Source organism: Littorina saxatilis, linkage group LG7 (genome assembly GCF_037325665.1).
Source record: "Littorina saxatilis isolate snail1 linkage group LG7, US_GU_Lsax_2.0, whole genome shotgun sequence".
In the NCBI taxonomy this organism is placed as follows: domain Eukaryota; kingdom Metazoa; phylum Mollusca; class Gastropoda; order Littorinimorpha; family Littorinidae; genus Littorina; species Littorina saxatilis.
Window position 1 is genome coordinate 27781419 of NC_090251.1, and position 15772 is coordinate 27797190.

Genomic DNA, 15772 nt, shown 5'->3' on the forward strand with positions numbered 1-15772 from the left:
GACGAAAGATGCAAACATTGTTTAGGGCTTCTTGTTATTTGAACTTGGATCACCTGGTTAAACACCCGAACAGACAACAGTTGTTTGGTTTCAGAGTGGAAGTAATTAACCCAGGTTTCGTCACCACTGACGATATTCCATGTTGGTTTGGACAAGGCATTGCTCTTTTTCCCGTCACAAGGTTCATGTGGTACCTTACCGGCAAAACGCTTTTGGGCCATTAAATATTTGTGTAAGATCTTTTCAAATGCAGAGCTTGTAATGCCAAGTTGCATCTCCCTGATTACAATTAAGTGATATTCTGTTATTATCTGTTCAACAGCGCCAATGTGTACGAGGATAACGGATGAAATGAGTAGACCAGGGTGGGTATCATTTTTGAGGCTCTGTCTACCCGGTTTGAAATTGCTGTACCAGTTTTAAACCACGGCTCTACACAAAGCGTTCATCCTAAAACATTTCATCACACTGTCATGCAAATCGGCCTCTTTTAACCCTTATTTTGTAGTTATTGTAAGTTTTGGCTCCGAAATCGCGAATTTGAGCTTCATGACGCAATCTCATACATTGCGCGGTGAGTATCTTCCCGAGTCGACCAAAGAAAAACGACATAACTCTGGAACTTTATTTTTTGTGTCAAGCCTCACGATAGTCTATTATATTTGACGGCATGATTTTGTATTTAACGCCATATTGCCAGGAGCCTGGATTCTAAATAAAAATGGAACAGCCCTCGTACATGCAGGTTTTTTTATTCTCGGCCAGCCGCCTTAATATAAGTTTCAGTCGTCTGACGTCACATATAGAGCAAAGAAGGGACATCCAATGTTCAGTGGATGAATTCATTGCCGCTTGCTGGTTTAAATTTCTGCATTTCTGTTAACTTTTAAATCGTGTGACAATACAGTTTCTGGAAATGGTTTGCAATGTTTTCTCAATGTATGTGTTTAATATGTTGATTGAATCATTGCGTAGTGCGTACTTACATTATGTTTTTGTCTGCAATGGTTTTGTGAACCAGAGATGATATTGTTTAAAGTATTGCTAAATGGTAGGTTATAGGAACGTTTAATTTATGAAAAAGCAAAACTTCGACCCAGTGGTCTTTTGAGTGAACAGACAGACAAACACTTATGATACAGATAATACACTTGTCTGTCTGTCCACTGGTAAGACCAGTGCACTGGGTTGAAGTACAGTAGATGTAACATTTTGTGTTGTCAAAAACTAAACGTTTCAATAATCTACCATCCTTGTTTTTTAATGTTGAATGTCGGAACGTTAGCAGTCTATCTGTGTTTGGATGATTGCTGAATGGATCACACAAACTTGCACATAAAACTTTCGTCTGTTACATCAGAGATAACTGCATTTAAAGCTGGCGCTAAATAAATCAGGATTAATGTTGACAGCTTCGCCTCAACACCCTGAAGTCTCCGATCCATCTTCATGTGATGTGCTCACGACAACCGCTCTAACTACAGTGCACACGACATCTAGCACCTACACTCATCTGTCGTCCTCATCCACGGCCGCTTCGACCTCTTCACAACCAACGTCAACAAGTAGGAACTCTAGTTTTCTATCACCATCGTCCTCACGAATACCATTCGCTAGTTTGAGCTCTGCTTCCTCATCGCCATTTTCTTCACAACAGCCAGCTGCTAGTTCGAGTTATGTATCTCTTTTGCTGTCTTCGGTTACGGATGGAATGACTTTGGGTATAGACTATCTGCTTGTCTAAACTGCAGCATTGCTATGTGGTCCTGTGAGCTCTTTCTGGGCGTCCATGCTTTTATATAGCCACCGACCACATGGGGGAGTTCCGTTGTCTTACTGTCATCGCCATGTTCTTTCTTTATTTGGTGTTTAACGTCGTTTTCAACCACGAAGGTTATATCGCGACGAGTCATCGCCATGGCCTTTCCAACACTCTGGTAAGGACTCTATCTCGCGGTCTCAGTTGAGCCAGAGACTATAGAGTATACTCTACAGTCTCTGGTTGAGCCTTCAGTAACAACCGTGGTGTCTTCGGGTATTGGCTTTTTTCTTGCCAAGCTGAAGTACTCCGATGTAGCCCTATGAGTCCTTTCTGTGCTTCTATGTACATTGCTCGGGTTGTGGTGTGACACTGTGTTTTAATACTCAGTTCTTTGGCGCTGTTCCCAAAGACATTTTTTGGGATATAATATTTATTCGACTGACAAATTCATGTCATGCTGATTTTCTGTGTTATATTCGAACTCAAAAGAAACGCGAAAATGAATTCTCTTCTCAAATGACAACACATTTTCTTGTAGTTGGTCGGAAAAGAAAGTTCTTTTTTGGGGAGGAGTCTGAACACCATGCCTGCTTATAATCAACACCATAAATAAAATTAATCATTTCAAAAACTGTCACTCAAGATCATTGACAACATTAACCATAAAATACTGAATAATTAAATCTTAGAGAAGCGATTATCAATTTGATATCCCAAATCTACTTTTCTTTCCATAAATCTGTGTGGTATATATACGACCTGTTCTTTCTGTTTTCCAGACCGAAGTTCCTCAGACATGTCTACAGGCTCACTGGTGGCTATAATCGTTTCTGTTATCGTCGGTGTCGTCGTGGTCGTTGTCGTCATTGTGTTGATAGTGCGGAGAAGGCGCAGAAGGCAAAGAGATGAAAAGCCGTAAGTATAATCTAGTTTTAAATGTGAACAAGTAGTCACCATTCCAAAACACCACACTCAAAAATATGTTGAAAAGGTAAATTATAGAACACAACAGTAAGAAGAATGCATATCAACAATTATCAAAGCAACATGAAACTTTTATTTTGTTGGATGGTACCTCCTATTGATGTCAACTAAAGAGTTTTCCAACTTTTTCACGGGTACTGTTACGTATATGACAAAAGAACATAGGACTGGTTACAGCATGCTCCTTGTTACTCGGTCCCAGATATAATATAATGGATCTTCCTTATACAATTGACCGCACACATATCAATCCGAGTTTTGATATTTCTTGTTTATGATTGAACATTATGATTACTATCAACTGCAAGTGTGCTCTGAAGACGTAATTGGCTGTTTTCAATTCATGTCTCTTGCATTATTCATCCTTGTCCTCGGTCACAGAAGGTCACCATCACTAGTACTACCATCTCAGAACTATAACACTTTACCGCCTTTTGTCGCTGAAGCGTTTTTACTCTTATAACATGCAGTTATGTAACATGTAATCATATCTATTACTTTTTCTATAGGGAAAGGTCTGGCAGTGGTGGTACTCGAGGTCAAGCGGTATATGAGAATCAGGGTTTCCATGATCAGCCAGCCAGACACCATGTGGTGGTCAGTTCCAGTGTCAATCCTCGGGATATGTCGTGTATGTATAATCTGCCTTTTAACATTCAGTAAGACTATCATGAGATTATAAAGGGGGGGGTCTGTTATTCTACAAAGCTGGACTGCTTTAGATTGTTCCTGTCTTAATTGAAATAAAACGTTATTACACATAAATGTCTTTGTGTGTCGATGAGACTGGCACTATTCTATCAACCTATTATCTCAATTACAAAACAAAAGTAATGTGCACCGAGAACACCAATAGTTCTTCAATCTCACTAGTCTTCAGGAGAAGTTGCAAGGGCGTGGGGAAGACCACCAACTGACCTCTAAGTTGACAGGCGGTCGACAAGAAGAAGACGAATTTTGCTTCATGATATTCATTCATAATTCAAGAAAATGACACAATTTACGTGAACTCTGCTTATCTTGACTTGAATTCTTCATTCCACAGATCCCAGAGACCCTGCAATACCTCCAGACTCCATCGATTACCTCATGCCACTGAACGTGTACGACAGTTTAGCTAATCGAAACATCGAGCAAAACCCGTACGACGCCCTGGCCAATCAGAACAACACTTACGAAGGCTTGTCACAGAACAGAAACGAGAACCGAACTTACGAGTCGCTAGTTGCCAGCAGAGGCCAGAACGAGGATTATGAAATCCCGGACACGACAAGTAACAATGATACGAGGTTGGCAGAGGTGAACAGAAACTGTTGTGAATACTACAACCAACCCAGACTGAAGAAGAGCGGGATCTCATCTCCATCGCAAGCTGTCTCTTTGTCACAAGTCTCGGAATATCAGAACATTAAAACATAAAAGAGTTTAATGTTTAATAACAATAGTACATTACTTAGCAATGTTGTTAGATACTCTCTTCTTCTTCTTCTTCTTCTTTTTATATTTAGTCAAGTTTTGACTAAATATTTTAACATCGAGGGGGAATCGAAACGAGGGTCGTGGTGTATGTGCGTGTGTGCGTGTGTGTGTGTGTGTGTGTGTGTGTGTGTAGAGCGATTCAGACTAAACTACTGGACCGATCTTTATGAAATTTGACATGAGAGTTCCTGGGTATGAAATCCCCGAACGTTTTTTTCATTTTTTTGATAAATGTCTTTGATGACGTCATATCCGGCTTTTCGTGAAAGTTGAGGCGGCACTGTCACGCCCTCATTTTTCAACCAAATTGGTTGCAATTTTGGTCAAGTAATCTTCGACGAAGCCCGGACTTCGGTATTGCATTTCAGCTTCGTGGCTTAAAAATTAATTAATGACTTTGGTCATTAAAAATCTGAAAATTGTAAAAAAAAAAAAAAATTTATAAAACGATCCAAATTTACGTTTATCTTATTCTCCATCATTTGCTGATTCCAAAAACATATAAATATGTTATATTCGGATTAAAAACAAGCTCTGAAAATTAAATATATAAAAATTATTATCAAAATTAAATTGTCCAAATCAATTTAAAAACACTTTCATCTTATTCCTTGTCGGTTCCTGATTCCAAAAACATATAGATATGATATGTTTGGATTAAAATCACGCTCAGAAAGTTAAAACAAAGAGAGGTACAGAAAAGCGTGCTATCCTTCTTAGCGCAACTACTACCCCGCTCTTCTTGTCAATTTCACTGCCTTTGCCATGAGCGGTGGACTGACGATGCTACGAGTATACGGTCTTGCTGAAAAATGGCAGCTACTTGACTAAATATTGTATTTTCGCCTTACGCGACTTGTTTATATTTAGTCAAGTTTTGACTAAATATTTTAACATCGAGGGGGAATCGAAACGAGGGTCGTGGTGTATGTGCGTGCGTGTGTGTGTGCGTGTGTGTGTGTGTGTGTGTGTGTGTGTGTGTGTGTGTGTGTGTGTGTGTGTGTGTGTGTGTGTGTGTGTAGAGCGATTCAGACTAAACTACTGGACCGATCTTTATGAAATTTGACATGAGAGTTCCTGGGTATGAAATCCCCGAAAGTTTTTTTCATTTTTTTGATAAATGTCTTTGATGACGTCATATCCGGCTTTTCGTGAAAGTTGAGGCGGCACTGTCACGCCCTCATTTTTCAACCAAATTGGTTGAAATTTTGGTCAAGTAATCTTCGACGAAGCCCGGACTTCGGTATTGCATTTCAGCTTGGTGGCTTAAAAATTAATTAATGACTTTGGTCATTAAAAATCTGAAAATTGTAAAAAAAAATAAAAATTTATAAAACGATCCAAATTTACGTTTATCTTATTCTCCATCATTTGCTGATTCCAAAAACATATAAATATGTTATATTCGGATTAAAAACAAGCTCTGAAAATTAAATATATAACAAGAGGCGAAGCCATCAAGGCTCACGTAAGAAATCGACAAACAGTAACACAAACTCAATCACTCCGTCACACACACACACACACACACACACACACACACATACACACACACACACACAGGGCCGGACCCAGGGGGGGTTCCAGGGGTTCCGGAACCCCACCCCTTTTATAAGCATGTACCTTGCTTTGAGTGATGTTGTTTTTTTTACTAGTTTTAGCACCAAAACAATGCTGCTCTTAACCCTCAAAACAAGGCCCAGAATGCACCAGATTGCACAGATTTTAACCGTTTTTCAAAAATTTTCCGGGGGAGCATGCCCCCGGACCCCCCTTGTTCGCGCGCCTGTTTGCCACTTCGCTGATTTGCCCCCCCCCCCCCCCCCCAAAAAAAGGAGGAACCCCCCCCTTACAACTCATTTGGTCCGGCCCTGCACAGAAAGAGCATAGGTGAAACTGTGCAAGAAAGCGAGACACTAGATCTGTCTGTCTGCATGTAGCCTACTTACAGGGACACGACTGCCAACTAGTCTCGGCGCGCTCAAAATAATAATGACCGAGACTTTCAGTACTTCTTTCGCGTGACGTCTAACCCTCTTACGTCATAATGTGACGTCAATGTAATGTGACGTCTTCAAATGTTAGAGTTTCTACCACAGACATACACACGCACATACGCACGCACGCACGCACGCACAGACAGACAAAGTTACGATCGCATAGGCTACACTTACGTGAGCCAAAAATTATTATCAAAATTAAATTGTCGAAATCAATTTAAAAACAATTTCATCTTATTCCTTGTCGGTTCCTGATTCCAAAAACATATAGATATGATATGTTTGGATTAAAAACACGCTCAGAAATTTAAAACAAAGAGAGGTACAGAAAAGCGTGCTATCCTTCTTAGCGCAACTACTACCCCGCTCTTCTTGTCAATTTCACTGCCTTTGCCATGAGCGGTGGACTGACGATGCTACGAGTATACGGTCTTGCTGAAAAATGGCATTGCGTTCAGTTTCATTCTGTGAGTTCGACAGCTACTTGACTAAATATTGTATTTTCGCCTTACGCGACTTGTCTTCTTCTTCTTCTTCTTCTTCTTCTTCTTCTTCTTCTTCTTCTTCTTCTTCTTCTTCTGCGTTCCCAGGTTGTTAAATACAGAAGCGATTACCATAGTATTTGTTCCGGGATTTCTTCCGGGCGTCCACGATCACATAAAAAAAGTATCTTAGTTTTTAGGGCTCAATGGCCTAGTGCATAAGACGCCGGCCTACCATACGGACAATTTAGTGTTCGAGTAACGGCCGCGCTTGGTGGTTGGGTTCAGGGTCCGGTAATATGTAGCTAGTCATCGGTCGGCTGACCGTGAAACTGACGGTGGGTCGACGTTGAACCGCAAAAGTCAGTAATATGAGCGCGAACAACTGCCGGTCCAACTGAAAACAGTCGCCCGACTGCGGTTGGGCTTACAGGCACCTTTTTCGGTCGATCGACCGCAGTGTCTCTACTTGTTTTAACTTTCTGAGCGTGTTTTTAATCCAAACATATCATATCTATATGTTTTTAGAATCAGGAACCGACAAGGAATAAGATGAAAGTGTTTTTAAATTGATTCCGATAATTTAATTTTGATAATAATTTTTTTATATTTAATTTTCAGAGCTTGTTTTTAATTCAAATATAACATATTTATATGTTTTTGGAATCAGCAAATGATGGAGAATAAGATGAACGTAAATTTGGATCGTTTTCTAAAAACAATATTTTTTTTACATTTTTCAGATTTTTAATGATCAAATTTTCTCACCCTGTCCTTTACCACCCAAAAAAAAAATAAAAAATTTGAGTTTGGAAAAAAAAAGTTTAGGGTCGGCGCCGAAATTTAGATACCGGTACCGCCAAAACAGGACCGATGTTTACATCGGAAGTTGTAATGTTCTAAAAATACCACTGAGCGGCTGACTGTCTAGTCAGCCGACTGTCAGTGCTACCGCGCTGCACATATTACCCGTCAAAACACGGCCGGTCAGCAGACTGCAGTCAACTGACTTGACAGTCAGTCGACTGTGGTTGCTCGACCGTCCAAAATACGCTGTTCATATTACCGGCCCCAGGGGTGTGTGATTTTTCTGATCCCCCAGGTCAATTTATTAGCAGACCCTTCGTGTTTACACACAAGCACTAGACCAGGTGCGCACGGAACGGTTTTTGTAATCCATGTCAGAGTTCGGCGGATTACAGAAACACGACAAAACCAAGCATGCATCCCCCGCAATGATCGGCGTATGTCTGCCTAAATGGCGGTATGAAAACGGTCATACACGTAAAAACCCACTCCTGCAAAAACAGTGTGGAGTACGTTGAAGTTTCAGCCCAGGAACGAAGAAGATCTTAGTTTATAGTATACCCTTTTTGGCCTCTGACATGTCTGTTAATTTGGAAACAACTAGCTTAGTTTTGGGCGTATCAGTGTCGGTCCCCGAAAGATTCTTCTTCTTTTTTTCTTCAGTGTTGGGGATTTTCCCATGAGCCCACGAATGGGCATATACATAGATGACCATGCGAATTACCTGTGTTATCTCAACCCACCATTCAAGCTTCCATCAACTGTGTTGTAAGGCGTTGAGCAAACACTGAATAAACATCTCATGTGTATCCCCAACATACCAACTGTTCCACGCTCAGCCTTCCTTTCTTTGCATGCGTGTGTGCGGAGATAGGCAAATAAAAACTCACATGTGTGTGTGTGTGTGTGTGTGTGTGTGTTGTGACGGTTTGTGTTTGTGCGCCTACGTGTGGTGTGTTCGTGACTCATTCAGTTTATGCTACCAACAAGAAAACAGGATTTTGGTATCGACATACACTCGTATTCAAAGTTCAAGTTGTTCACAAAGAGATTCATTAATGTTAAAACGTACAGCTTAAATTCAGAAATTTAACAAATAAATTGATAACACAGAGCAAAAAATAGTAACCAAAATTCCAAAGAGAAACAAACAAGCAAACAAAATTGTCATCATTTTCACGAGTTTTCATTCACAAGCACCTGGTAAATAAATCTCATGTTCCCCGGGGAATAAATCCCCGGTTACCATAGTTGCAGGAAGCCCTATTACATGGATAATCAAAAGCAAACCCAATAGAAACGCTCGAGGATTCTTCGGCTCTTTTCATTGGCGTTTCCCCAGACCTAAACAGACGACAAGACACTGCTTTGCAAAGTTCCAAAAACCAACTGGCAAACTGGCAAAAGTAAACAAAAAAACAAAACTACTTCAATAAATTCGTCACAAACAAATGAAACCTACCGATATGTCATGTCTTCTTACAAAGTCATGGAGTGCGTGTATCTTTGTGTGAGAAACACGAACGTCAAGTTCAAGTCAAACCAATTGACCCCTGAGCTGACACACACATTTTGACCCGTGCACAAGACGTTGTATCGATAAACGAAGCACAAATAAGAAATAATGATAAAAGCAAAGAAAATAGCAACAAGATATAGTGCTAGGACTAGCTGCAGAATAGGGGCTGAATTGTTCGGATTGGTATACCAACATGATACTTTATACAGTTAAAAAGACATCTCTCAGGATCCAAATGCCAGGGAGGGGCAACTTCTAAATGGTCTATGAACGAAAATATGACCTGTTTAGTAAGCATACCCTCAAAACGCACTTTTGCAGAAGGTGAACATTCAAAACACCAGTTCTTTGTAACTAAGAGTTTAGTTTACCTTTGAATTAACATTTATGTTTGCCTGTACCATGTTTCTAACATCAGGACAATAAACACACTGCAGGGGCGGATCCAGGGGGGGGGGGTTCCGGGGTTTCCGGACCCCCCCCCCCCCCCCTGCAGCCTAAAAAAAATTAAAACAGTATTAAAAGAATACATTTAAAAATAAAAAGAAACTGAAGGCTCAAATTGCACCAGATTCTTCCATTTTCCTTGATTTTTATCAACATTTTCCGGGGGGGCATGCCCCCGGGCCCCCCTAGGAGCTGGCCTTTGTCTTCTAAATGACGGTTTCGGAAGGTATTTAGGTAATTTGCTGGCTCAGGTTGCACCAGATCGGTCAATTTTCCTTTTATTGGTAATCTAATTTGTCTTCTTAAATTTACTTTTTGAAGGTGCATTAGGGGAAGTTTCTTGGCTCAGATTGCACCAGATTGCTCCATTTTCGCGCACACAACTAAACGCTTCGCGTCGTCGAATTGTCCCTTTAGGAAATTTGGAAACCTCCATGATGTGATCCGCCCCTGCACTGGCTATTGACGTTTTATAATTATATACAAATGAATCGGTTTTCTTTTCAAGAACGGTACCGTCTAGTAACAATCGCAAGCTTGCACATTGACTATTAAAATGATGCAAATGACAAATATATTCTTGCTAGTTGCTATCTTTTTGGAATGGGTTCATGATTCTGCTTTATTTTAAAGCAAAGACAGATTTTTTGTTTGTTTGTTTGCTTAACGCCCAGCCGACCACGAAGGGCCTTATCAGGGCGGTGCTGCTTTGACATATAACGTGCGCCACACACAAGACAGAAGTCGCAGCACAGGCTTCATGTCTCACCCAGTCACATTATTCTGACACCGGACCACCCAGTCCTAGCACTAACCCCATAATGCCAGACGCCAGGCGGAGCAGCCACTAGATTGCCAATTTTAAAGTCTTAGGTATGACCCGGCCGTGGTTTGAACCCACGACCTCCCGATCACGGGGCGGACGCCTTACCACTAGGCCAACCGTGCCGGTACAAAGACAGATGACACTACGACACTACATACTGATGTAAAACATACTGTCTACAGATAAATTCTCAACAAGGTTGTAGAGGCCCTCCTATTTACAAATACTGTACACGAAGCTGTATTTCTACTATTTGTTAACAAAGAAATGCATTTCATGCATAATGCCAGAGTTTGAAAAAGAAACCTGTAAACATAGTTTCTTCTATATCCATAGCGATTTACTCTCATAACCGGTTCATGAATTCAGTCTTCCAGTCACACTGGCATTTGCCTTCACAGAAGCAAAGAGCAGTGCAGGGGACACCCGCTGTGGCACAGCTACACGGACCTCTACAACCTTTCTTGCAGCTGCATTTTACTAGTTCAGAGCAGATCTTAGATGCATCTGGAAGTGATGTCCAAACAGGCGAATAAGTTCCATCAACTTCTTCCCAGCCCCAGCTTGCAGGATCTGGAATCTCTGGCTGCGGAATGAGAGCTTCCTTCCAGATGAGTGCATGCAGGATCGCTCTTTTCGTGTGTTCAAGAAGAGCAGCTTGAGTGGGTGGGGTGTTTTCCAGCATGCGCCCTTTCTTCGTGAACAGGTGTTTTCTGGCATCGTTCACCTTGTCGGAAACACTGGTCTCAACTCAACTCAACTCAACTCAAATTTTATTGGCTTCAATTTTCACATAGAAGAATTTGTCTTGCGCTTGGGATTAAGACATAGGCAGAAAGTAAGAGTATAACATATAAAACCAGCATTCATATCACATTTCATGTATCACACACAGTAATCACTAGTAATAGCCTAGGCCTACAGATATCACATTGTCCCTGTATCACACATGCAAATAAATAGTATCACATTTACCACGTATCTTGTCGAACATCAACGAGACAAAGCGCTCAATCTGGCTGAACTTGTCCGGTGATGCAAGCACCCAAAGGAACAGCTGTGAATTCTGGATCAGACATCCACACTTCCCAGCATCTCTTCTTACTGACACCAAAGAAAGATGACACAGTGTCGCCGCCAGTCAGAGAATGAAACATCAGAGGTGCTGCTGATTTCTCTGGGCGTAGTCGTGAATAGGCAGAAGACGATAGTGGGATCCAGCACAAATGCAACCCACAGGTTTTCCAGCTGGAGGGAATGGTAGTGAGCTGTTGCAAGCACCACTACATCAATGTCTAAATTCCTGATCATGACGTCAGTGTGATTCATTCTGGCCAGGTCAGAACAGTGTACAACCAGTCTGGTGTCAGCCTCTACGTGTGAACAAGGGGACAGCCTGGCTCTTTGGTCCTCACTAATGTCACTAGAACTAACTAAGTCCACACCTTGTGTTGCACTGACCACTTTCCCGTCTTCCTTGACGAGCTTCAGATTTTCAGACAGGATGAAACAGCTCTTCTTTGTTTTGACTGTTTCGTAGGAATTCTGGCCAGTTGCGACTGGCAGAGCAACGTCTCCTTTCACTCTTCTCCTCATGCCAGAGCCTCGTTTCTTCCTCACTGATGACTTCAGACTGTTGTCACGGTAACAGTCCCAAACAATGTCAACGCGATCAGCGTTAGACAGGCACATCAGGACATATGCTAAAAAGACAGAATCACTGTACTCTTGGAATGTTTGTGCTTGGCGTGGCTTCAGAATGTGCACCAGCGCAGCACCATCAATGAGAACAGCTGATACTTGTGGTTCAGTGAGTACTGGGTCATGAGTTTTCTCAAACCAGTGCAGGAGATCGCTTTTGTTGCCGTGGCGCAATTCTCCAGAATCTGAGATTGATGGAGGGAATGACTGGTTTTCGTGCTGAAAGAATTCATCAAGGTCTCCTCCTCTAGCCTGACATCCAACATACAATCTTGCAAACAAACCACAGTTGGTCTTGGCTGTCTTCAGCTTCAGATTCTTGGTCATCTGAGTAGACTTGTTCTGATTTTTGAAAAGGGCTACTTTGTTAAGGTGAATTGGGTCTGACAGTGGCTTTGACCTTTGCAGCAGCCTTTCAGCTAGTTTCAACCGGCTCAATCTGGCCGAATTATCTTATCATGGCTTACCCGTGAAGTGCAAAACTCTCGTCTGGCCATGTGAGCCAGTCCCAACATCGTGAGACGTGACTTGTTGTCAACTTGAGGGTCAATCTTCAAAGCAGCTTCCCGAATATGTGACTCAAGCTGGTATGTAGAACCTCTAGAAAGATTTCCAGTTTTGCCACAGTTAAACATACAGGACTCTTGTGGAGAAACTTGCCCACTCTCTCTGCGTGATCTCTTTCCTGTCTCGCCTTCATCTTTTTCAGCTTCATCATGCCGTCTCTTTTCAGCTCTGTCCAACATTCTTTGCGTTAGCACGGCAGTTCTTGTGCCACCTAGCTCCATGTTTGGCTAACGAAGACGCAATCCCTGACCCATCATTGAATTTGTCTATTTTCAGTGATGACTGAAACGCTTCAACTGCTTTAAAACCTTTTAAATGTCTCTCTGCTGTGCTGTAGCTTTCTTTGGTGTGATTTATCAGCTTTTCTGTTGTGTCCTTCTGGCAAAAGATGCACAGGCCCCACTCCATGTGTTTACTCACGCCGCTTGCCATGTCTTCACTGCTTCAGTCTGAACACACACTGTTAAGTAACGTGTTAGATATACACATTATTTAGGTCCCTGGGCTCACCTATATATCACCAAAGCTTTGGTGTGTTCCCTGGTCAATTCAAGCTTATTATTTACCTTCTTTTGTCTCTATTTGGGAGCACCTACAAATATAGCCTAACCTAAAGGTTCCAAAATATGATTTTTGGCTAATTTTTCAACCATTTATTTCTTTTTTCACTTAAAGGCATTGAAAAGACAACAACAACCCAATAATATGGATTTATTATGTTTATTATAGTTTATATGTGTTAATTAAAACGCCCAAACTGTGTGTTTGACATTGTTCGCGACTAGGCACTCCGTTGCCTAGCAACCAAATTTACCAGAGGACAAAAATTGCTTGCCCCCCCCTGGAATTTACATTCTTGGGATGTCTTCTAACAGCACACCAAATGATATGTTGGTATACAAATTTGAACAATCGTTTCAACTGGGGGCCCCACTAATATGCAAACATCTCACAAAGCCGAGCAAGCAGATTGACAGGTCTAATGAAAAACAAAGAGGTACTGAGTCGGAAACAAGATCGCGATTCTTTCCTTCGCTGCACGACGCAAATCTTCTGTGACCTTTGACTCAACGTAGCTTCCACATTCGATTACTAAGCTTAATACTCACAACTGAAAGCCGAGGGAGTGGAATACCGAGATGAACAAACAGAACTGTGCATCCTCAAACCTGACATATTCATCCCAACATTTTATGAACTCTAAAATACAGAAAGTTGCTTTCACACGCCAGCTTTGATTGCCAGTGGTTATCCGCACGGAACTCGTGTGGTTATCAGCACGGAACCCGTGTTTCAAAGCATGGCTCCCTGTGTTGATTGTTATCTTATTTTCTCACTACCAAAATGATGACAAAAACGATGTTTGGTGGTTTGTTGTCAGACCAGCTTTTTTTGTCGGTCCTCGGGGGGCATATCGACTTTTGTTTTATATTTATTGACCGCGGCCTTCGGCCTTGGTCAATAAATATGAAACAAAAGACGATATGCTCCCCCTCGGACGACAAAAAAGCTGGTCTGTCAACAACCCATCGAACATCTTATAATATCCACAACTTACAAACAAACAGGCAAACAAGCAAACACGGGGGCCGCGTAGGCCAGTTGGTAGAGCACTGGACTTGTAATCCTCAGGTCACAGGTTCGAATCCCGGCGCGGCGGGGACGGATACGGGTCAACTGTATGTGCAGACTCAGAGACAGTATCCATGACCCACCCCCGTGTAATCACAGAGGCACGTAAAAGACCTCGGTCATTCTGCCATAAGTGCAGATGACTGATCACACCTGAAAACGCATACATCTGGGTAGCGTGACTCTGTTGCTGCTAGCTTTCAACTGGGAGGAAGCAACCCGAATTTCCCAGCAATGGGATAATAGAGTAAATTAAATGAAAGGAAATGAAACACACAAGAGACGGTCGTAGTTGCGGGGTGGTAAGACGTCAGCCTCTTAATCGGAAGGTCGCGAGTTCGAATCCCGGCCGCGGCCGCCTGGTTGGTTAATGGTGGAGATGTTTCCGATCTCCCAGGTCAACTTATGTGCAGACCTGCTAGTGCCTTATCTTTGTGTGTACACACAAGCACAAGACCAAGTGCGCACGGAAAAGATCCTGTAATCTATGTCAAAGTTCGATGGTTTATAGAAACACGAAAATCCCCAGCATGCCTCCCTTGAAATCGGCGTATGGCTGCCTGAATGGCGGGGTTAAAACGATCATACGCCTAAAAACACACTCATGCAAAAACATGAGTGAACGTGGGAGTTTTAGCCCATGAACGAAGAAGAAGAAGAAGAAAAAAATAACACAAGAAAGCAAAAAAAGCAAAATATGATATGAGAAATAGACTTCCATATATATCCAGACATTTAAGTGTGAACTATGCCGCCGTGTCTGTGTTTATATAAGGTGTGGGTCAATCTCGCGTACCAAAGGGACACGGAAGTAAATCGACAAATCCAAACACACTTGATAGTCTAGTCACGACTTATACTGAGTGTCGTGTATGTGGGCCATGCGTAAGGCAAATGTTAAATCTCCTTATTTACAGGGTGTAGTTGAATTTTGAAAAAAAGTCGATGTGTGAACACCTTGAATGGTGTCATTATCAGCAAAGATACCGCTAACACTTGCATTCCTCTCTCTCTCTCTCTCTCTCTCTCTCTCTCTCTCTCTCTCTCTCTCTCTCTCTCTCTCTCTCTCTCTCTCTCTCTCTCTCTCTCTCTCTCTCTCTCTCTCTCTCTCTCTCTCTCTCTCTCTCTCTCTCTCTCTCTCTCTTTCTCTAGTTCACCTTTTGCCCTCCGCACACACGACACGCGCGCAAAGACACATGCACACAAAAGCTCACAGTAGGGAACACTGGCAGTGTTTTCCTTGTGTTTTCTTTAACTGTCTGATACTTCATAACAAGATTGATTTACTCATCGGCCGTTTTTACTGCCATATTCTAAGTTGAAAGTGTTTTCCCTAAATGATTGTATTAACTGCACGATATGTGATACTTAAACACGGGAGTGTTTTCCTTATTGGTCGTTGCAGCTGACTGATATGCAATACTTGAAAACAGGAAATTATGTACACAAGTGGCAACTCAAATCCACTGCCACAGGTTCAAGTTGATAAACACAGGTCGGAAAAAAACCGAGAGATCCAGGAAGTGTAAAGATTAGCAAAGGTTGTGTAGGCTATGTGTAGATAAA

At 41.9% G+C, this 15772-nt stretch overlaps 1 protein-coding gene across 1 annotated transcript in view; it reads left to right on the top strand.

Annotated features, from left to right (window-relative positions):
* The window catches only part of LOC138971076 (uncharacterized), a 53012-nt gene that overhangs the window by 834 nt on the left and 36406 nt on the right, over positions 1 to 15772 (top strand). The window contains exon 2 of the mRNA XM_070343680.1: positions 1413 to 1565. The gene's annotated coding sequence lies outside the window, so the exon portion shown is untranslated. The remainder of the gene's footprint in view (positions 1 to 1412; positions 1566 to 15772) is intronic.